At 37.9% G+C, this 24,681-nt stretch overlaps 1 protein-coding gene across 1 annotated transcript in view; it reads right to left on the bottom strand.

Annotated features, from left to right (window-relative positions):
- Nucleotides 1–21,165, bottom strand: part of LOC121317529 (hippocalcin-like protein 1) — a 33,436-nt gene extending 12,271 nt beyond the window's left edge. Inside the window, exon 1 of the mRNA XM_041253559.1 lies at nucleotides 20,781–21,165. The gene's annotated coding sequence lies outside the window, so the exon portion shown is untranslated. The remainder of the gene's footprint in view (nucleotides 1–20,780) is intronic.
- Between the last annotated feature and the right edge of the window lie 3,516 nt (nucleotides 21,166–24,681).

Here is a 24,681-nt window from a genome sequence, read left to right on the forward strand (position 1 = left end):
ATGAATTTCATGCAAAAGTAAAATATAAACAGATGACTGACATTAAATCAAGTACGATTTTTTTTAATGTCTAGTTCAAAAACAGTAAAAAAAAATGTCTAGACAATATGGTAAACAATGTTTATTCTATTAAAACGCAGATCTGCAGCGTTAATATGCAAAGTAGTTGCTTGGAAAGCTCACTAGATAGTCCTGACACTTCCTGCTATTATATTTGTTTGTATTTGTCCCTGGAAAGGTTACAATGTGCTAATACAGTATATCCTCTATCTCCGAACACTGATTCCTATTGCTCTTACTATAATGCAAACCTGTATATCTGGCATGTTTACCATGGAGTCTCTTTGTTCTTTTGAAAACTAGATCTAAAAGCTCTTGCTTAATCATAGTCCTCTACTGACTTTGACCCAAAGGTCTTTTCAAATGCAGATAAAAAAAACAGACTACAGCTGTCCCCCTATCTGATATATCAGAATCAGTGTACACATCCATAGCATTTATTAACTGGCTATATAAAAGCACTCCTAGATGCACGCATGTTTGACATCTGTGGGAATATATCAACAAATAGCTTACCTTATATGTGAAATAACTTTTTTATGGACTTTAAATGTTAAACTAAAATGTGGTTTATGTTCATAAAATTTGACAATGTAGAGAACAATGTTAGCTGTATACAATGCAATATAAAAAAGTAATAACAAACTAACGAAATATGTCCTGTACAAGTTTAAAGCAAGGCAGCTGTGGAGTTGAAACCCTGAATAAATAAACAGCACACAGCAGGGTGCTTATTATCAAAAATAACCTTTGAAATGACTAACAATGTGAATCTCTGCCCTCAAAGACATAAACGGTTGCCGATCACATATGTAACTGCACTGTTTAAACTGTAACCACAATAGCTAAAACAGGATGCACAAGAACAGCTCAAATACAGAATTACATGCAGGCTACAATCTTACATGATTGCAAAACCAGGCAATATTTCTAAAACACTCAAACAGGGCGAGTAAAACAAAAGTGTATTGGGATAAGACTAATCAGGTTTTATTTGACTTTATTCTCATATAGTGTTAAACAACAGTGAGGTTTCCAACAGTACTAACATTCAATTAAAAAAAGGATGCTTATATATTTAGAGTCAGACTTCACGGTTGATTTTAGCTCAGAATTGGGAGGGAAGTCCAGCTTGGATGTTTATTGCAGCCTGCCCCTGGAGTTGAAGACATTTCTATCAGCACTGCAAGAAGCCAGACCACTTTACTGAAGACAGAATTAAAAACCTGTTGTTTCTGGAAGCAATTAGAGTGTGAGAGGCCCGCTAAATAAATAAATAATGTCACTTACAATAATACCTTTCTTTGTGTGTTTTTCTTTACTTGTTAGTTTGAGTATTTTCACAATGGCTTGGATTGCAATATTCTCTATGCTCTTTCTCTTTTTACTTTAAGTTAAAAATAGATTGCAATCATCCACATCTCACCGAGTCGCCTTGCCTCGTCTTATATTTCTGTCATGCTGTAAGATTTACTGACCCGGTTTATCTTATGATGAATTGTCTGTGCCTGCAGAAAAATTAATAGTATGTATGTATTTATGTATGTATGATCACATTTTTAAATGTCCCCTTTGTGTTAAGGATATTGACACATGTACTGCAAACAGCTAAAAATATGCTCCCTCGCTGCAGGAATTCCTCCCAACAGCTCTAGAGGACAAGCCCAGTCCTACCCTAACATTCAGGGCAGTATACATTAGGAAGGAAATGCATTCATACACAAGACTGATGTATCAAGGCAGTTCACCACTTAGGGTTGGGTGGACTATACAGAAGATTGGTTAAAGAACACTTTTTAAGAAGTTAAAGCCAACCTCCACTACAAAACACAGGATAATTTATCATTTCTACAGTAGTCCTACAATCTAGAGATGCTATAATATCAGATGCTTTCTTTTAACAAATACATTTCTTAGGTTCTCTAGTGCACGATCACTGTACAGTATATTGAGCTATTGGTCAGCTTCAACGGAAACATAACCTCAAGTGGGATGGATTGTGAGATCTAATTAGAGCCCAAATAAACAGACAGACAGCAAAACCAAATAGATAATGGACAAACTACAAGAGAGAGACAGAACATGAGGCACAAAGCTAAATAAAACATGCTTGCCCTTTAATTTTCTTTAGGAGTAGCTAGGCTGACATCCCAGTGCACTAGAACAAAACACTTTAACACATTTCATCAAGTCAAAAAACAGCATTTCTGACAACACTAGTTTATAACCAAGTGAGCCAGCTCTAATTTTTTTCTTTTAAAAATCCCATATATCCATATCTAGAATACCCACATTTGCATATAACAGTGCTTGTTTTGTATCCTTTAAAAAAAAAAAAAGACATGCCCGCTTATCAAGATAAATTCTGCACTTGCATAATTAAATTCACCAAAGGGCAACCACCTGCATGTTCACAGACAGGGCCTCCCTCCCGTAAACAACCCTAATAAGGAGACCAAGTGAAAAAAACTGACAGACACATACCAGAATTAATTTTAATTAGTTCAAATTGAATGTAACGGGGCACGAATCTTACAGGGTATGGAAAAATTATTGATATTACAAGAGAGCAACCTGCCACGTGAAATCCAGTTTTTAGAAACAGTTCACTGCATGTTGCTTAGACACTTTTTTTGATGTGTAAGAGAGCATTAATTAACAATTTCCAGGCATAGATATGATGCTAATGAAGCTCGTTGTCCCGCTTCTGTCACAGCACAACGAAAACAAGGTGAATACTAGACTTGTTGGTAGGAAGTGGGCCACTCTATGGCACACTTCCAGTACACAAGAAGTGATATCCGTATCTGAATCACTGAACAGAATCTGACTTAATTAGCACTCTCTTTCTGTCTCCTCACCCGAGAACCATCCAACGCTTAACCCCCCTCAAGACTTTTAAGGGCACCTGGCCTTGATGGCAAAACAGATCAAAGTGCTGTTGACATGTTCTGCATCAGATCATGGCTCCAGTCGTGGCTGGGATTCAGGGAAAACAGAAACACAGAGTGCAGATTCTACTCTACCAATCACAAGCGTCTTTGGGATCTGAAATCTGAAAGTGCTGTTCACTGTAGAGCGTGCAGTTTCTCAGTCAGGGTCCTCCTTCCCCCAGAGCAGTCAGGAAAGCAAGCAAGGATCTCCTGGCCCTGATCAGAGTAGGAGACCACAGACATGGCAAAATACATTTCAAAACGCAAAATGCAACTATAGAGATGTGTGAGATTGATAAATAAATATATGGGTCATTCCATGCCAACTCAACCAGTGCTGTTGCCTGTCCGTCACAGATTTTCCTAGAAAAGTTAACCTGGGGATTCCAGACACGCTGAATTCAGAAATGATAACCATTATTTAAAAAAATGTGGGTCCTAAAATGTAAGTATTGCTGCAAGACCCTTAGGAACCAGTCTTCCAAATTCTGTGAAAAAACATTTGGTTTGACGTCCCACCAATGGTCATTAAACTCCCTGGAAATTTGAACTTTTGCTATTTGTATCAAATCACCCAAAGATATGTTTGGATAGGTGTTGATGAGATCTACAAGATTAAAGCAAAATATTATGGTAACCAGGGATTTAGGATTTTTGAAGATGCATTTGTCATGCATTCGAGCATTGCTTATAGCCACTTTGGTGAGGCTAAAGTGTCACATACTTCTATCCAAACTGGCTATTTCTTCAACTTTGCATTCTCTGAGGATTGATCTAGAGGAAAAAGTAACAGTATGTGCTTCCACTGGCACTAGCCTGGAGCTGAGGGGTTATGAACCTGCATGGGACTTGGGACTTTGTTACGATGACACATTTGAAACTACCAAAACCTTACTTAGTTGGGTTTTTCTTAAAAAAAAGAAAAAAAAAAAATCTTCCCTGTTTACAGCACCGTTTTAATACACCTGTCTCTGTCATCGAAGACTTCCTAAACTAAAGGATTTCGGCTGTGCCTGAAATTGACTGCTTGGCTAACATGAGAATGTAGCAAATGGCTTTTTCACAAATGGTTGGTCAGTCAATCAATTATCCCCCTAGGTAGGCACCACAACTCATACATTCTGTATGTGAGCTTTCTTGTAGTTACAATCTTCCTAGCTTAATTATTAAATCTACTCTCTGTTACGTAATTTACATATTATTGTGTCAGTCTTTCTTAATTATACTGTTAATTATCAATTTAATTCAGCTTTCCCTGGCTGCCTGCTTATAAAAAAAACAATAGCCATTAACACTACTACAGCCATGATTACAGAAACCGTGACTGCGAACAGAATGCATTACTACATATTTACGCAGCTTCAGCTCCTAGCAGATTTCCAACCAGCCAGAATGGCACCAACGTCTTTCTCATGAAATGCAAATTACACATTACCAGAATGATATATGCAGGTAAAGTGCAGGGAAGTCTAAAGAACCTTAGGAACTATAGTCATGATGTAGGATTTTAAAGCTGCTTTAACACTGTGGAAACCAGGATTTCATTTCACCTAAAACACCTTGTGCTTAATACAGCAACAATTCTGAACAGGCTCTAGAGAGTTCAGACTTTGTAACGTGGTGTCTTGAGTTTCTGTGTGATATGACATGATCAGAAGCATCTAGATTTTTTAATATAGAAAATGTAGATTTATTTTAATATGTGTAAAAAAAAAAATTTCTATAAAAGTTTTAAACAATAACTTTTACAAAAAAAAAAAAGGTTTATTAAACTCTTAGCTAAAATGCATGAGGGAATTTCTACCAAAATATATTCAATGGTAGAATTTAAGCAACAGAAGTTATTGCAGTAAACACTCAGCTTTATATACATAAGCCTCCGTTAACTTGAACTACTGTTACCATATTGTTTTCTCTAATAAAAATAGCAGGCATTGCTATGGACTCATTCAAACATGTTTACTGTAGAAAAACAGCCCAGGACAACCTCAATGGACTCCACTGATGATGCAACTAGGAGTGTTTCACTCAAAGCAGTTCTACTCCAAATGTGTTCAATTAACCATGTTTTAAGAATTAAGGCTCTGTCACACAAAACTAATTTGTGTATATATATAAAAAAAAATAAAAAACAGCATTTTTTCACTGGTGTTAGACCATAAGTATACACGCAGAATAAACACAAGGGTGGATGCATTGTCATTGTGGTATAGCGATTTGATTACCTTGACAAATGTTGTGTGCCAGCAGTCTAGACGCACTGCGATAGGTTGCCTTCACAAGAGCGTGCAGCTTAGTTTTGTTTTTTTAAGAAACAGAAAAAGCGAAAACACGGACCAGTACCGGTAATTTATATTGGATGCATTCCCAGATTAAAATGGATGAATGTGTTTGAGTACAGAGCAAAACAGAATATGAAAGCGTATTCTACATAGTACCAAGTCTAACAGGGCTACACCACAAGTAACGCGGTTTAATATTCAACAGAAATCGCATCCTGGCTATTTTAAGTAGAATAATTTAAACTGCAATACCTTTGTGTTATTGAAGTCTGATTTGAAATAGGATTAGAAAAGATTTGTGAGGATTTTTTTTTTCTTTTTAAACAGTCCCCCAGGAAATCAGATAACTGTCAGTGTTATTCCCAGCAGTAATTCAAACCTAATCTCCTGCCTATGATGTGCCTAGATCATTCAAATTAAACCATGATTTGATTAGTTTAGAGACATTTATCTTTAAACCAACAGCAACTGGTATTAGTGGATATATAGCTTCGCTTTGTGCCTCCAACCCAACCAAAGCCGTTTGTTACTGCAACACAACTCACGCCATGTCGTGTGTTATCCTTTACTTACAGCATGGATGGGATTAAAATTCCCCATCCATGCTAAACTGATGCAGAATGTCTGTCTGTTTTGGCCACCGTGCCGTTTTCTTCTGCAAAGTGTTTTGCAGGTTCAAACTGTTTATTTATAATAATTCTGCATAGATGTGCCTTCACTCACCATACTGTGTCCTGCATTTCTTGGTCTGACTTCACCCACAAAGGCATCTCTGCTACAAGCCCCAATTAGCTTTATATATAGGGGTTACAGTTTTGTTCAATGGCTTTCAGCACCCCCACTTTAAAAATTGTTCCAGTGTGTGTATGTGTGTGTATTTTATATATTTATATATATATATATATATATATATATATATATATATATATATATATATATATATATTGATGTCACATGTTTTGACTTCCGTATATTTTTTTTCTGTTCCAAAAATTTAAAGAAATGTACACAAAAAGGTTTAAAAGATTAAATCTTTTATTTTCAGGAAATTTTGGGCAAAAGCCCTTCATCTATTTAAAAAGAAGACAGTGCAGTAAACTTGTTATTATTCAGGATTTGTAATTATACAACAATTCTGTGGATGGTGATAATTATTATAATAATAGAATGTTCATTCCCAGAGGTTCCAAAGTTCCCAGTTCGAAGATAAACTTTCATTCCTTTTGTTTCCAAGCAACATTTGTTCCATAGCATTGATTGATCACACAGACTGTGAAGTCTTCAGCAGTGTGATCATCATTGTTGAAGTGATGGGCTACTGGAAATGCAGTGGTGTTAATGCAAATGCTTCTTAAGTGTTCTACAAACAGGTCTGCTAAACGCCTTTTAGTTTCCCCAATATACAATTTGTTGCATTTCTTGCAGATAATGCAGTAGACTATTCCTTTAGAGGTACATGTAAAATATCCATGAATGCTGAATGTAGATTTAATGCCTCTAATCCCTGTTCAGAATAAATGTATTTACAGGTATTGCATCGTGGTCTATTACATGGATATGTGCCTTTCCAGAAGGATGCATATCACTGTGCACCACATATTCTCTTCTATATGATATCAAGGGGGGGAGGGGGGGTTGAAAATAGGTGGTGTAGATGGGTCTTCTTGTAATTTTTCTTTGCACAATTGTCTGTATCTTTCTGTTATAGGGTGGTGAGGACCAGAGGGATTCTATCATCTATGTGTTTTATATTGTTATTATATAAAACATTTTTTATATTTATACTTGAAATGCAGGATTTAGCTTTAGTTATGATCTTGTCCAGAAAACCACAATTTCCAAAAAACACACACACTTCCTCACTTTTGGTGAAGAAATCTTGATTGTCGCTGCAAATATGTCTGAGTCTTAACAGTTGTGAATAGGGAATCGAGTCACGGCAAGCCTTAGGGTGTGAGGAGTCACACTGCAGATATGAGAATCAGTTGGTTTGTTGTAGACAATGGTGTTAATGGTGGAATTCAAAACAGTGATGGAAATATTTAAGAAAGATATACTATTAACCGTTTCTGATATGTTCCATGTGAAATCCAGGGCTGGGTGTAAAGCAGAAGTAATAATTACAAACAATAATAAAAATTGAACTTTTTTTTTGCTGAACTAAACACAGACACAAGAACAAAGAACACTGTAGTACGAAATGACCTAAGAACACTGTCAGTCAAGTATTTAATTTTGTTGCGTCACGTTCAATTCTCCCTTTATAGACAGTATTTATTTTGTGCGTCACAGCTTCTGAGTTTGGTCTGTACTGTAGGTGACTATTTCTCTCATCTTTACATATTTTAACTACAGACTTTTTTTTACTTTTAGGAGGCCTGTCTGGGGAATCCCTGTACCAACATAACTGTCAGAGTTAGCACGTTATTACTGTATAGTTACAGAAATGCCAGCCTTTTCATTGTAGGTCCCTTTAGACTCAATTAATTTGATCTATTTTTTTTTTCCTGCTCCCTCGGAGAACAGACCACTGTCTGAATGTAGCAAACAAAACTTACAGTTTTGTGGTAAGAGCATTTAAAGTAATATGCATTCATGAATGTCAGTTTTACGTATTTTTTTTAGCTCCCTCTGTAACTGAAAGGATTGCTCTCGTTCCTCTGCACCTGAACTTCTGATGTGTAAAACAGCTGAGTAACTCGACATGAACAGCCTAAATTTTACATTGAGAAGGACAGAAGCCTTTCATTACAGACTGCAAGATTGCTTTTGAGTTCAATGCAAGACCTACTAGCAAAGGTGATAACACAAAGTAGATGTTAAACCACAACCCTGCAACTGCTCAACTCAACACAGTTATCACATATCAAACTCTTTTTTCACAACTATATTTAAGTTTAACTAAAATGATAGAAAGTAACAATGAATCAAATGGAAGTCTGCTGTTTCACTACGGTCTTAACCTAATACAATCAATATCAATCTCTAGACGGTATACTGCACTGTACCATTAGGTTGTTGTGTAGCATAAAGAATCATAATAAACACACCAGCAACCTCTGGAAGAAAATGCAGGAAAAGGAAAGATTGATTGTTTTAATAAAACATGTTCCTATTTAACTCGGGTCTTCCCATGCAAAATATGTTTCTGTTCTCCAATGAGCTACAGCATGGGCACTTTTCTGGTCAAAACAGCTTGCTGACTGCAAGCATCGAGGTTCAGGTTACTATACTGACGCCTTTTAGATTTCACATCCATCTATGGAAGTCATTATTCTTCACAGCACGTTCACAAAAAAGTCACAGTTTTGCAGTTCTACTTTTAATTCCAAAAACATTTAAATATTACACTATTCATCGCTCTTATATGGCCCTTAACAGTAATTGTAGGGCAGCATTGCCACGTGTGAAATCTTTAACAATAAAGCCACAAAAATGCTTTTATTTGCTTCGAAATCATTTTGAACTGGTCAATAGACTAGCAAACACAGACAATATCAGTTATTATTAATATTTAACTTTGTGAAACCTGTGGCTGCATTAATAGTCGTGTCTACAGCTTATCAACAATAACAACCAACCATTTTGTTACAGACTTTCAACAAGTCTGACACAAACAGTTTGGGCTGTTACTTAATTAAACCATTGTAAAAAAGATTTAAACACAGAAATGCTTAACATAAAAAGAACTACTACAGTAGCAAGCGCTTTCTGCGTTTCTGATCGCATCATCAATTCCAGATTTTTTTTAGTCCATTGAAGGAAATGTTCTACTTTTAATGTTTTCAAGCAAATTAGCTTCATCACTGCCATTCTCATATCCATATCTGACACATTACTTCTCTTGTCCAGCGCTTCTTTAAGCTGTTCTGTGTACCAGTCTGACAGAGGGGCGGGATCGATAAGAGTATTGTATGTAGCCCTCTGATTGGTGGAAATATTATTAGAGATTCAATCAAAATAGGCAATAAAGCCCAAATAAACTAACCGCCTGTTACTTTAAAAATAAAAAATAAATAAAAAAGTAAATTAAACGCCCCCCCAGTACACAGTCCGCACCCCCCAGTTTGAGAGCCACTGTACACAGTACATTTAACACAGTACATACCAATCTACATTTTTTGCAATACATCACCGCAAATCACTTTACATGTGAAAATTATTAAATTAACTATCAATGAGCAATAAAAAACGTACAACCAAATGTAGCTTGATTTACAACTAAAAATAGAAAATCCCATTATCTGTTACAAGGCCAAAAGGTACAGTGATACCTTCTAAAAGCTTAATAAAGTATAGAATATCCTCTACTTGTCATTGGTTCATTGTCAAGGAACTTCATACAACAACACATAACCTTGAGACAATCTGACATCAATATTCACAGCATTTTGTTGTTTTTTTTTAATTATTTTTTTTATTGCACCCATGAATCCTATATCATTACTTTAACTCTACTTAGATATTACTTTGTTCAGTGGCGCACCGGGGGGGGGGTAGCCTATAGCCTGTCTCTGTCTGTTTCTACTGATTTTAATGGTATTTTCTGTGGTTGCTAAGTAACAAACTTGGCAACGAAGGCATATACTTCATTGTTTAACCACTGCCAGAAAAGCAAGGGGTGTATATATATATATATATATATATATATATATATATATATATATATATATATATATATATATATAGGAAAACTGTAAAAAATGTGTTTGCAGGCACTGTAACTTGATTGAGACTGTAGCGCCTAACCCATAGAGCACAGGGGAGGCAATACCGGTATACATTTTGCCCCTTTATTTTTTTGCTCAGTCAGGAGACACTATTATTTTGTTATGGTTTTAAAATGGCTTAAAATGTAATAAAAAATAAAAAAAAAACCTGAAAGTCATTCAAAAGACGCCAGAAGTCTGACATTGATAAAAGAAGAAAAATAAATTTTAAAAAACGCAATAAAACCAGACGTTTTTTGTGTGGGTGTGTTTTTTGTTGTTTGTTTTTTTTTCCATAAGGAATAATGTTCGTGTTGCTGTGGGGTCATGAACGGGTTAAAGTTCAACACCAACTCTAAATAAAATGTTCTTACCTGTTATTAAGCACTGGTAATAATCTGAAGCAGTGGTATTTCAAAATAACAAAATCATGGTTTCACTTTAGAATGGTTTTATTATTAAAAACGTGTCGTTCTTTATTAATTTATTTTCAGATTTCATATTAAGATTTTTGTGTTCACTCAATCAAACCAAATAGGAATTTGCTTGCACCGTTTAAGACGTTTTTCAAGTCAAGTAAGACTGGCAAAAGTAAACCAAAATTATTATTGTAACAACCCGGACAATTGTATCGTTGCAGGACTTGCTGTCTGTCCTGTTTGTCTTGTGTACATGTATTGTAAGGGGGATGGGTCACACCGTTAGTTAGTGGGAAAAGGGGGAGTGTAGACCACGGGTCGATTGGTTGAGCCGGACAGCGCCGGGATATGAGGAGAGGACATATAAGGTGGTGCATGAGTGACAGAGAGGAGAGGGAGAGACAGAGTGACAGAAAGTGACAGCGACTTGAGAGAAAGTGAGAAAGATAGCAATAGAGGGTAAATAAGGGTTTGTTGTTTTAGTAGTGGCGTGAATTCCGGCCCCTGACAAGAATTCTCTGTTATATTACAATAAACATTCGAGATCGAGAATTCCACACTGTCTCCCTGAGTCCTGCTTCATAAGCCTGACAAAAACGCTACATTATTATTATTATTATTATTATTATTATTATTATTAACTTTGTATAACATGCACATCTGTAAACCTGACTAAGGTTTATTTTATTTAATTCATTTATTTTTTTTCAGTTATGTTTCAGACGGACTTGCCTAGCCCCCCCCCCAAAAAAAAATGTAATTCTGGTTGCCCCACTGACTTCGGTAGACATTTATTAGGGGTGTGCAAAAACATGTTACTCGTGTTTGCTATTATCTTTAAGAAGTATTTTATTTTTATTTTCATTTTTCAGTTTACAGCAGTCAAAAATGTCAGCACCCCGGATGAAAGAAAAATACTCACAAATCAGCTTTTAATACATTCAATGCAGAAGTTAATTGCCATTGATTGGTGCTCAGTTGTAAAGGTGAGGGAAGGACAGCTTTTCTTATTTAGAAATCAACACGTGAATGAATGGATTTATTAAATACCTGCCGATAATTACTTCTTAAAAGACTATTCAGAGAATGAGTAATAAACTCTACTTTAATAACTACAGACAATCACAGTGCTAACCTCTTGTGGGGTTACAAAGCTGCATAGAAGGATGACTAACAATTGTTTTGGCCACCTCTCATCAGGACAGATAACTTCAAACTGCAGCAGATTTAATTTCAGATTTCATTACATGGAAAATAATTTCTTTACTCTTTTTCCAAGTAGCCTACTGACAATAAACAAACAGAACCAGTTATTTCTTAATTGCTGTCAGCAGCCAGTCTGAACATAATACAATGCATTACTTAAACACTGTTTCAATGACACTGTGCCTGATTCTACTTCAGCACACCCTGAAAGTCAAAGGGGAGAGTCACTAAATCCACTACAGTCCCTGCTGTGGAACAAGCAGTCAGGCATGCATGGTCAAGAGTAAATCAATGACATAAGACTACACAGACACTTTCTCTGTCACGGGATTAACTCACTGCACAGCAAAGCTGTGACACTGCCAGATAGGCTTCAAGTGGGAACAGCTGTAACAATTACAGGGATATTCTCCAACTACACTAAACACATGCAAGACTGCTGGTTGTATGGTTGAATAAAATGGTTTATTTCACCCCAAACACTTATGGAAGAAAAAAAAAAAAAGCAAAACAGGATTTTAAGTTCAGTTATCTCTCATGATAAATATGGAGACAGTATCAACCGTATTTTTGAACTGGCTGGAAAACAAGAGACACATTTGTACCATATTATAGGAAGAATACATCTTAGGAGTAAGACAAACCCAATCTCAGATGTTATTTAGGCATTGGCTTCCCATGTGTGGTATCTTTTTGCAACTCATTAATAAATTCTGCTAAAGCGATGAATACGAACATGGCCCTTTTTTTCACAGAATATATTTTAAGCAGTGTTTGCTTGAATATTCGAATGATTGTCCTGGCACTACTGACAAAACTGCATGAGATCCTCATAGTAAATGGAAGATATTCTTTGTCTCTTACCGAGTATGAAGAATCACTATTAAGTACAATGTATATATAAAAACAAAACATGCTCTGCATCAGTTTTTCAGTCTGGTGTGATTTTCACTTTGCAACTGCTCCAAATTACATTTTAGGAAATCATTAAACAGAGTGGCGCATCCAGCAAAGGCAATCCGCGTGGAGTGCAGGACGCGCCCTATAACATGGAGGGCGCCGGTTCAAGTCCAGGCTATTCCACTGCTGACCGCGGATGGGAGTTCCCAGGGTGTGGCGCGCAATTGGCCGAGTGCCACCAGGGGGCAGGGCCTAGGTCAGCCAGGGTGTCCTGGGCTCACCATGCACCAGCGACCTCTGTAGATTGGTTGGGTGCCTGCAAGCCTGCCTCTAAGCTACCCAGAGATGCATGGTCACTGGACACTGAATTTTGGAAAGGCGAGCCTGCAGAGTGAAAAGCAGATGGCTGACAACACACATTTCGGAGGACGCGTGTGTCCATCTTCGGCTCTCCCGAATCAGTGCGGGGGTGGCAGCGGTGAGCTGGGTTGAAATAAAAAAATAATTGGACATTTCAAATTGGGGAGAAAACAATAACAAATAATTGTAAATAAATTTAAAAAATAAATAAATAAATAAAAATGCTAAGCCCTACAGTTCATACTTCCCTTTTTTGATTTGTCTGGAGTCAAATGTGCATAAATCTAACGGCAACCATAAAACTTATCCAAAATCTTCAACCTAAACCTTCCAGCAGATTCTCTATACAATAGATGGTAGTCAGTCTGAGATTTTACTACCAGTCGAAGAGACAATTTGCATTTCATGCACACTCCTTATAAAATTGGCAATTAGCAATAAAAAAAAATCCCTTTGCATAAAATAGGCAGTACAGACTAGGCAGTACAGCATCTGAAAGCACACATTATTAGCGCACACCATGTATAACAGTGTAAAAAAAACAAGACTGCACAACTTTTTCTACCCGTGTTTGTTTGTAGCACAGGAACATCAATGCACAGCCACACTCACACAATTGTAATGGGAATTCAGGCTGCACTGCAAAGGCTGGCTGATCTTACATGCAGGGAAACAATGTACCATAGTTTCACTACTGATGCACTGAACAGTGAGTCAAATGGAAAACCACTTAGCTGGTGAGTGTCAGGATGTGAGGGGGGGGGGGGGGGGGGGAGAGGGGGCAACTTCAAAGCAGGAACTATGACATAATAATAGGAGGATTTACTGGCTGTTTCTTCCAACATCCTCTTCCAAGTCTGTTGGAAAAAATAGTTCACGCCAAGAATAAACATGGGAAACAATGCCCTGGTTCTGTAATCATAGGAAATAGATCGAACAATCAGCTGCTTGCAACTTGTTACTGAGCGATTACCCCTGTACTGTACATTGGCTATTTAATCACTGTACTTAGGCTTTTATGTCCAAGTCTGGTCAAAGTGTGCATGTGACAACAATATCCCAAGCATTCCACAAATCTGGCCTGTATGGTAGGGTGGCAAGAAGGAAGCCATTACTCAAGAAAGCCCACCTTGTATCCCATTTGAAGTAACACTCAGGAGATTCTGTAGCCATGTGGCAAAAAGTTTTGTGGTCTGACAAATCTAAAATGGAACCTTTTGGCATAAATGCAAAGCGTTATGTTGGCACAAACCCAACACAGTTTATCACCCAAAGAACACCATCCCTACTGTGAAGCATGGTGGTGGCAGGATCATGTTATGGGGATGTTTCACATCGGCAGGGACTAGGGCACTTGTCAGGATAGAAGGGAAAATGAATGGAGCAAAGTACAGAGAAGTCCTTGAGGAAAACCTGCTGCCCTCTGCAAGACAGCTGAAACTTTGTCGGAAGTTCACCTTTCAGCATGACAATGACCCAAAGCACACAGCCAAAGCTACACTGGAGTGGCTAAGGAACAAAAAGGTAAATGTCCTTGAGTGGCCCAGTCAGAGCCCCGACCTAAATCCAATCGAAAATTTGTGGCATGACTTGAAGATTGCTGTCCATCAGTGCTCCCCAAGGAACTTGACAGAGCTTGAACAGTTTTGTAAAAAAGAATGGCCAAATATTGCCAAATCTAAGTGTGCAAGGTTGGTAGAGACCTATCCCAACAGACTCACAGTTGTAATTGCTGCCAAAGGTGCTTCCACCAAGTATTAACTCAGGGGGGTGGAGACTTATCCAATTATGATCTTTCAGTTTTGTATTTTTAACATATCACTTTTTTCTCAATAAAAACTTTTTTTCCCTTAACAGTGTGGAGTATGGTGCATAGATAAGTGGAAAAAAAATCCTCATTTAAATGCATGAAACTCTGAGGCACTGACACAACAAAATGTGAAAGAAGTTCAAGGGGGTGTAAACTTTCTATAGGCACTGTATATTAGAGGTTGACATGGGTAGAAAATCCCGAACCGAGTACTTAATGTGCTCCAAGTTATTTTATTGTATTCATCTGTTTATTTATTTTTAAATAAAAGGCTACTTGTTTTATCTTTTTGGTAAGAAACTATACCTGTGCAATAACTGTAGATAAAGCATTCCGTATTGGAAGCCACACGGGAATTATTAATGGATCACAGAGTTATTACTGTCATAAACCAACAGGATGCTGTTAAGTTGTTTTGTTTGAGATTTAGTTCCTGAGAAGAATAGTCACCGCAGTTATTATTATTGAAGAGCACTTGCCACTCACTGTGTGTTATTGATTTCTATAAAACGTTGATATCCTGCTAATTACGAAAAGGCTCAATGCAAAAGCTTGTTTTAATGTTGTCTTTATTATGCTGGCCAGAGACCCACGCTTACAAATGTATAATCATACTTGCTACATTTTCTTGAAATTCTTAAATTAATACATCGATACCCGGGTAATAAAAAGAGACCTGTGGCATCTGGTAATTTAAACGACAGGTACCCCCCCCCCCCCCACCACCACCACCACCACCACCACACACACACACACACACACACACACACACACACACATCAAATGGATGTGTTACTTTTCAATTATACATTCACTTCAGTTCTACACACATTATATGAAGTACAATAATTGACTTCTTACTGGACCAACTTTGGTTGTTTTTTTTTTTTTTTTTTTTTTTTTACTTATCCCTCCTACGAGTCTTCTATGAGTTATGCTATTATTGCCATAACTGAATGCAGTCAGAATATTTAAAATATAGTCATTTGAGATCACAGACATTAATTAGGTTGACTAGAGGACCTTACCCTCTTTCAAAAGCCTGTTTTTTTAAAGGCAGACAGGCACCGCGATAAAATTATTCTACCAAAACAACATTTTAAACCATACTTGACCCTAGGGTGTCTGTGTTATTTCAGGATTTTATTGCTCTTAAGTTGTGCTTGGGATATCCTAATCACATTGCTACTATGTCAAAGGCACATTTAGACTGCAGACCACTCTAGGCTAGCCTTGGAAAACCATTTGTCCGACACAGCACTGCTGTATTTGTTTAACAAACTGTGCAGTTAAATGTTCAATAAAGCATCCCCTTACATACTACATACAGCAACAATACATACTGCATCACTGACACAGCAATCAGAATTTACTTTTCCTCTCCACTTGGTGGGTGCCCTGTAATGTGGAATCCTGGTGTTGTTAGGATACATTTTAAACTGCTGGATTTCATCTGTAAATTGTATTTGGCCCTATGTTGAAAACTGAACTCTAATAGGTTGTCAAAAGTTTCCTTTCCAAGGGATGAAGCATCAAACTCATATATCAACCTCAGAGTGACAGCGGCTAATGACAGCAGGTGTCAAATTTCAGGAGGTTCTTTATTTCATGCAAAATGGAGAACAATAGCACAGAAGTCAACCAAACAAAATGATCAACCCTTCTACACTTCTCCTTTACAAATCCACAAGAAGATTAGGCTTTTAATGAACACATCTCCAAACCTCTGAGGTTGTTTCTCAATTTCCATTCCCCGGTAGAATACATCAACAGGAATGAATATATTAAACATGCAGCATTTACACTAATAACTTCTTGTTGTTAATGCAAATCTACCTGCTCTAGTCCCATTGATCAACAGGATACTCAGTGGAGAGAACGTTCAAATGTTAATGCACCAGAGGTCTTAGAAGATTCCAGAAAGGAAACCAAAAGAAAAGAAAAGAAAAAAAGCTTTTCTTTCAATGTAATGAGCAGAAGTGTGTGTGTAAACCAAATGGGTGGGCTGTTCTAAAGTCCACAGCACACTTCTATAGGGCTACTGATTTTCCACGATCGCTGAATCACGGACTGAATCGCGGAATTAGGTATTGGGAACGGAATTGGCATCTGGGGAATGGAATTCTGCTGTGCAACTGCACCTTTAATAAATAAATAAAACTGTGCAGTCTTTTTTCGCTGTTATTCTCCTATAAAAACAATAATTAATTGCTTTGAAAACTACACTACCCAGAAGACCAGTTCACGTTTTGTGAGTTCTATCCTGTGGAATAATTTTGGAGTTGTATATACAGAAAAGTGAAAAGCACCTGAAAAAAAAACCCACAATCGTCAACATCCCCGCACACCCCGATTAAAAAAACTTAATTGAATTTTTGTATTAATGTATTTAGTTATTATCGCAAATCCGTTACTCAGTCACCCATTCAACACAAGGAAACAACACGGTGCTCGAGGTGAAACATTTACTTTCATAACTTATTGTTTTCTCATTTATCATTAACGCCATAATAACAACACTACGTACTCTGAGTTGTGTTTTTTTTTAAACTCGTGTTGCTATGTCATGGCTCTCTCTAGCTACTGTAATAAGAACAGAAAATGACGACAATTGTAGATTTAACAATGAGTGGACCAATAAATACTTCTTTATTTTACCAACTGTGCCGAACGCAAAGCCAGTGTGTTTATTGTGCAACGAATGTGTGTCAGCGGTTAAGGAATACAATATGAAAAGGCATTTTGAAACCAAACAAGGAGCTTTTGGAAATGCTTATCCAGAGGGCACAGTAGTTAGAAGCTCAAAAGTAGAAGCGCTGATCTCTATACATTTTAAAATGTTTGTAGTGATACTCCGTTAAAGTCTCACACTGTTCTATTATTAAAAGTACTATGCATATGGTAAAATGTGTAAGTCTTGTTCAATATATGAACATTAAGTTATGTAATATTTATTATTGCTTAGAAAACTTTGGCCTGCCTACACCTAACTTTTTTTCCAATCTGGCCCCCTTAAATTAAAAAAACTAGTTGAAGAGCCCTGCTCTAACAACTCTTGTCTGTCCAGGGTATACGAGAAACACATGCAAGCAGTTTTACAGCAAGTACAGCATAAACCAGTCTGCGTTGTAGCAGATGAAACTACAGATGGGAGACGTAAGTGTCCTGAACATTGTAGTTAATTTATAATTTTATGAAAATTGTATGTTTTTGTTTGTTTTCGACTAGTCTGCACATTGTAATGCCAGCAATAAGCTGTTTTTTCAAAACCCCTTTATTTGCTGACTGACCTACAGTACAGTGTTACTAGTGGACTGCTTTAAGAAAGATTTTCCTGAAAACAACAGTAACTCAGGGTCTTCAATAAAAATACAAAATAAAATAATTAAATAGATTTCTTTATGTAAAATTACGTTGTTAATTCTTAATAAATTGGTAAAAACAGAAAAAAAATGTCAATTTGAAAAAACGGAATTGCTCATTTTGAAAAACGGAATTTGCCATTCCCAAGAAAGGACAATCAGGAACCCTATTTCTATTGAGAAAGGCAAGAAGCCTGAAAACAGTATATCATAAGGGTATGTGTTGAAGAGCTAGAACTGTGGAAGACAGGGGATCTCAAGAGGGTCGGTCTGGCAATAACACCCACGGCACCAGCAGCACCCCTGATGACGGCCCCAAAAGCCAGGGCACAAAAGATGACAGAGGATGAGCCCGACACCCTGGAAGAGGCAGTGAAACTCGCAGAGGACTTCGAAGACTCCTTGGTTTCCGCCCAGACCGGCCTACTCAACGCTCCCTAGTACCACCCCCTCTCTCTGCTCCACCATCAACGGGACTGGGTCCAAGACCTCCTAGACTGCTGCCCCAAAGGGCAACCTCGAACTTGGGGTGATTGAGCCTTCTAGCAGCAAGTGGTGCAGTCCAATTGTGATAGTGGCCAAAAAGAACGGAACCAACCGCTTCTGCGTTAATTTCCGTAAGGTAAACGCTATTGCCAAGTTCAATGCGTACCCCATGTCTCGGGTCAACAAGCTTCTCAATAGACTGGGAATGGCTGGATGTATCTCCACTCTGGACTCTACTGGGGTTAGTCGGTTATTACCGAAGATTCATCCCGAGTATGCCACAGTGGTCAATCCCTTAGTGGATCTCACCAAAAAGAGCGCACCAAATTCAATTAAATGGTCAGTAGAATGTCAGGGGGCGTTTGATACTGTTAAGCAGAGACTCTGCCAGGCCCCAACTCTCATCACTCCAGACTTCATTAAGAGATTCATCCTCCACACCAATGGATCAGATGTCGATTTGGGTGCAGTCTTGTCCCAAACGGTAGACGGAGTAGAACACCCCATCCTGTACCTCACTAAAAAGAGGCTCCCTCGGGAGCGCAACTACTCCGTGGTCAAAAAGGAATGTTTGGCCATTAAATTGGTTACTTTTTACACTACTACCTGCTGGGACATTCATTTGATCTTGTCACAGACCACGCCCCCCTCAAGCGGTGAGCACAATGAAGGACAGCAATGCCCGGATAACTCGGTGGGATATGTGACAGAGATTGAATGATTCTTGATGTTAGAACTTGGTGTAAAGGGAACAGAGTACCCTACACTAAATCATCGACCTGGAAGGGAAACGATGTGGCAGCCAGGGGTTGGAGAAGCGGTTGCAATCTTTAACCAAGGGGTCATGGTTGACGGTATTTAAGGCGACATAGTTACCTGATCTGTTCCTTTGTATTCGTTAAAGGTAACTGGAAGGAGAACGTGTTGTAAACCATGAGTGTTTCTTTGTTTTTTTCTGTCTAGTAAAAGCAATTCAACTGTTTGTTATTTTTAGATGGCTGAGAGCTGTTGCCAAAGGCCAGCATTAAAACCAAACAACATCATTGCACTTTGTTTCACTGAAGAACGGTGTCGCTATAAGCACAAGAGCACGCACTGTGGACTTGTGTTTGTTACATGTGGGTGAAAAAGAACAGGACTATTATTATTTTGGGGCCTACCAGCGGATTACAGATAAACAATACAGGCTGCTGTATTGCTTCTCATTGTTTATTGTTTACTGTTGTTTTGCCATCAGGCAATTGGATTTAAAAATAACCCACCATTGCACCGGGATTATCGCTGTCTGTCTGACTCTTAAGCACTGCACCGGTACACTGTTAACCACTTTGCCACAATGCTGTACACAGTACATTTTTCTGGAAGCTACACCTGCCAAGGGGATGACAACTGTTACCTGCAAATTGCGTAAAAAGTACAGATTTTCTTTTCATTTAAAGCCAATTAGTGCAGAACAAATTGTGCACCACATCACAGAGCAGGATAACGTGGAAGCTATTTTTAACATGCATTGTCCAATTTTTACAGCACGAAAACAAACATATTTAAATGATCCTGCCTTGCTAAGTAGTGTGTACAATTCATCACATAAACGTGCGCCTAATTAGTGGAGAACAGGTCGCTTCCTGCTATATTTTTTATATTATTCATAGTGAGTAATGCAAAACGCAATACAATGACACATTGCTAAACTGACTAGTGTTTATTCGTTAATGGTAAATCCCAGCCCCTCCACAGACCAATATCCCTCGGGTCCCCTGCAGAACAAAACCATGTAGCCTAGGGGCTTGGGTAAGCTGCTTTAAAATGCATTAATATTCAACTCCCGATCTAGCGGTCTGTCTGTTTAATTTCCTGTTTAAATACTTATATTACAAACATGGAGATTATTATTATTATTATTATTATTATTATTATTATTATTATTATTATAATAACTAATAATAATAATAATAATAATAATAATAATAATAAATAATAAATAATAATAATCAACCGACTTAGTTGAGCGTGAACTGCCAGTACCGATTATGTTATACCCATGTCAGCATAACTTTTATATGCTGTCATACAATGCTTCCTATCTGTCAAAACACTAAAGCATCAACTTTAGAAACTGGTTATTGGTTATTATAAACCGCTATTGTTTACGACTACAGCTCACTGTGCAATATGTTAATTTCAATTTCGGATGCCACTGATTCCAGAAAACAGACACTGATCAGATAAAATAAGAATAAGACAGTTATTTACCAACTTCTTCAAGACCACTTTTTTTTCAGACCGTCTTGTTTTCGTGGTTTAGGAGATCGGTTGAACAGGTGTTGTAAAAAACTGTCGCCTTCTCTTTTCTTGCTTTCTTTCCTTTTTGTTTTACTCGCACATTTAATTAATTCAAAAGAAGGAAAATGGAAATGAACAGAATCCTCCCGGTGAATCAGCAACAAAAACAACAACGAGAGCGCCAAGTTGGTAACAGCAGTAACCCAGAAAGTCTTTTGAAGAAAGAAAAAGTGTATGGGAGTAGCAAAGCTGTTACTTTCTCTCTGTCAGGCAGGTTCAACAGGCAGCATTAGTTGAAGAGGCAGTTTGCTGTACCGCAGAAGCTCTGTTACTTGTCAGGAAAGAACAGCTACAGCTACCTTGTAACTTGTTAATGGACCCTCCCAATCTGAGTGAGATGAGGGGCTGGGGGTAATTCGCTCGTTTTGTGTTTACTATTTTCCATGATTTATTGTCATTTTGGAGAAGGCAGTATATGATAACCTTGAATTATCGAGTCCAAAATGTTTAGTCTTCAGTTTCATACCAAGCAAACTTTTTTTTTTTTTTGTTACTGTTGCTGAGATGTTTCTGAAATATCCCCCTCACCAAAGACTTAGTACATTCCGCCTTTCCTCGCTCTCCTGTACATAATCACTACCAGTGATCGCAGTCAGGAAGTAGACCCTGCTAGTGCTGTAGTAGATTCAAATGCTAAAGTTGATCCTTAAAGCTGTAACAACGTGAGAGATTAGTCACAAGAGAATAGAAGGCTCTATATTCAAAGCTCAAAGGTCAGGTCTTGCACAGGTCTAGCACAAGAGAAAAGTGTAAGGTACTGCACGCAGGAAATAAAAATGTACATTATAAATATCATATGGGAGATATTGAAATTGGAGAAGGAATCTATGAAAAAGACCTAGGAGTTTTTGTTGACTCAGAAATGTCTTCATCTAGGCAATGTGGGGAAGCTATAAAAAAGGCTAACAAGATGCTCGGATACATTGTGAAAAGTGTTGAATTTAAATCAAGGGAAGTAATGTTAAAACTGTACAATGCACTAGTAAGACCTCATCTTGAATATTGTGTTCAGTTCTGGTCACCTCGCTATAAAAAAGATATTGCTGCTCTAGAAAGAGTGCAAAGAAGAGCGACCAGAATTATTCCGGGCTTAAAAGGCATGTCATATGCAGACAGGCTAAAAGAATTGAATCTGTTCAGTCTTGAACAAAGAAGACTACGTGGCGACCTAATTCAAGCATTCAAAATTCTAAAAGGTATTGACAGTGTCGACCCAAGGGACTTTTTCAGCCTGAAAAAAGAAACAAGGACCAGGGGTCACAAATGGAGTTTAGAAAAAGGGGCATTCAGAACAGAAAATAGGAGACACTTTTTTACACAGAGAATTGTGAGGGTCTGGAATCAACTCCCCAGTAATGTTGTTGAAGCTGACACCCTGGGATCCTTCAAGAAGCTGCTTGATGAGATTTTGGGATCAATAAGCTACTAACAACCAAACGAGCAAGATGGGCCGAATGGCCTCCTCTCGTTTGTAAACCTTCTTATGTTCTTATATTGAACTTGTACAAGTCATTTTTTAAGACCCGTGAGTCAGTCATGACAGGGATTGTCACACACAGGCGGCGATTGAACAGAATACTGTGATCATGTGTTATTAGTGTTATGCTATGGAAGTTAAACACAGTAAAAGTCAATAATTGCACCTGCTTTATTATATATAAAGAACATGGCGGTTGATGCTATTGAGCTGGTCAGCAGCAAGAGAGTTAGGAATCGTAACGCATTACTGTTTTCTTACTGGATAAGCACCTGGTGTATAAAACCCTATCACAGGTAAACAACCATTGGACTAGTTTGGGAACTTAATTGACTGTTGTGTTCCTTAAGCCAGCATATTCATCTTCAACCTACATGACCGTTTGTACCGACAGACTGGAAAATCGGAAAAAGGGAAACAAAACTGAACCAGCTAACTACAGCCCAATAAGCCTGACTTCTATTATATACAAACTTATGGAAACTACGAATCTGGGGTATTAGATCCCCATTAACATTATTAAAGGGATACAGGGGCAGACGATTCAATGCAGCAATGGAAATGCAATGTCTCTGTACTCAAGGGCCACTGAAGCAGAACAGAGACTGAGCAATTGGTAGAATGCCACCACAGAGAAAAACATTTTCATGTTGGAAAACCAATGGCATCACAGTGGTATGAGCAAAGGCTGGTTATCCATTGCAGTACCACATCAGTATAGATACATTATCAGGACCACTGTGCAACATCTGTGCAACAAAATGCATTGTGTTTTCTTTCCTATTGATGCAGTGCTCTGATAATGGCTCAGCTAGGGTTTTATAAGAGGAGTAAAAGCAACTTTTCAAAACTGCCATCCAGTAAAAATCCAGCACGGAAATATGAATAAATGACAGCATATTTGTTTTCCGTGCTTACGCATGCCTGGAACTCATTCTGTGCCCATTTTCAAAGGAACGCCCTTGCTGCTGCACACGTGGGGCCTGCATGTCCCTTACAGTAATAGGGTATGATTAACCCTCACCTGATAATTGTGTGTCTAGTTTACACAGTAGGTTGTTGCACTGGCCTTTCACCTCTGGAGGCAGTATGAACACTGAAATCCAATATACACAGTGTCGGAAGAGGTTGTCATAAACTCAAAACCTTCAAGTCAATCTTACTTGTTCCTTAATAGTCTGTTTTTATTAAAATGTTTCTGAAGTGCAAAATGCACCCTGCAACAGCTTATTTTATTGGAATAAAACACCATTTGAAAATCCCTGTTGTTGCGTTGCTGACTTAGAGTGGAGCTTGAAGGTGACATTTAGAGCCTCCTGCAGATAGGGTCTGTTTTGTTCACTGAGGGACAGAGTGGCAAGGCAGCATGCCTGCAGTTCAGACTACCTACAAAGTGTAAACAAACTGATGACGTAAAGGGCTGTACACTGAAAAATGATATACATTGTCATCAAGGAATTACATTTTAGAATAATAACTGAGTAAGCCAAGCAATAACATAAGTTAATTAAACCAAATTAAAATAATTAACAGATTGTATTAAAATGCCAACAAGACAAAAATGAAAATACAACAGCGTGGGCAAATAAATAAAGCATTTTATTTTATCAAAAAATAAATATTTTAACATGCAAGCCAAGCAGACCAAATTAATCTCAGAATCCCACAGGAATTATATTTATTTATTATGCGCCTTTATCCAAGGCAACTTACAGGTGTTACAGGGCAGTATAGGGTCAAGCAGAGCGTGCATGGTGAGGAAGGATGCCAGCTGGCGGTGGACAGCTCGCTCGAGAGTTTTAGAGTGAGCGGGTTGTCCCCATCCAGAACTTCAGAGGGGAAAGAGGATCTGAAATTGGAGCTGACCCAACAGCCCCCGGGGAAAATAAACTGCCATGCTGGTGGAGAGAAAGGGCTTTTGAAAGCAATGACTCTGCTCCCAGGTGAACTCAAACACTGTAGAGGAAGAGAATTAATTTGAGGCGGAGTTTGATTGTAGACTTGTATCGCGGCAATTTCTAAGATGGCAGTGCCATAAATAAAGTGGCAAAAAAAATATATATATATATATATATATATATATATATATATACACACATATATATTCAAGCCAATTTAAGGTACTTCCTGAGAGTTGTGGTGTAATTTGGAACAATGCAAATCTCCTGCTAAGTTTTTAAAGGTAGCAATTAGTGAACAAAACAAAATGGCAAGCGTTCTCTGGAAAGCTGTCATTAGTTTCGGAGGAGTTGCTTCTGTGAGCTTTACACAAACTCCCAGAAGCCTCTTGCCTTGACACTAACTGGCATGCCTCCACATTCCTTCATGTGGTCT

The sequence above is a fragment of the Polyodon spathula genome, chromosome 6 (genome assembly GCF_017654505.1).
Source record: "Polyodon spathula isolate WHYD16114869_AA chromosome 6, ASM1765450v1, whole genome shotgun sequence".
Taxonomy (NCBI): domain Eukaryota; kingdom Metazoa; phylum Chordata; class Actinopteri; order Acipenseriformes; family Polyodontidae; genus Polyodon; species Polyodon spathula.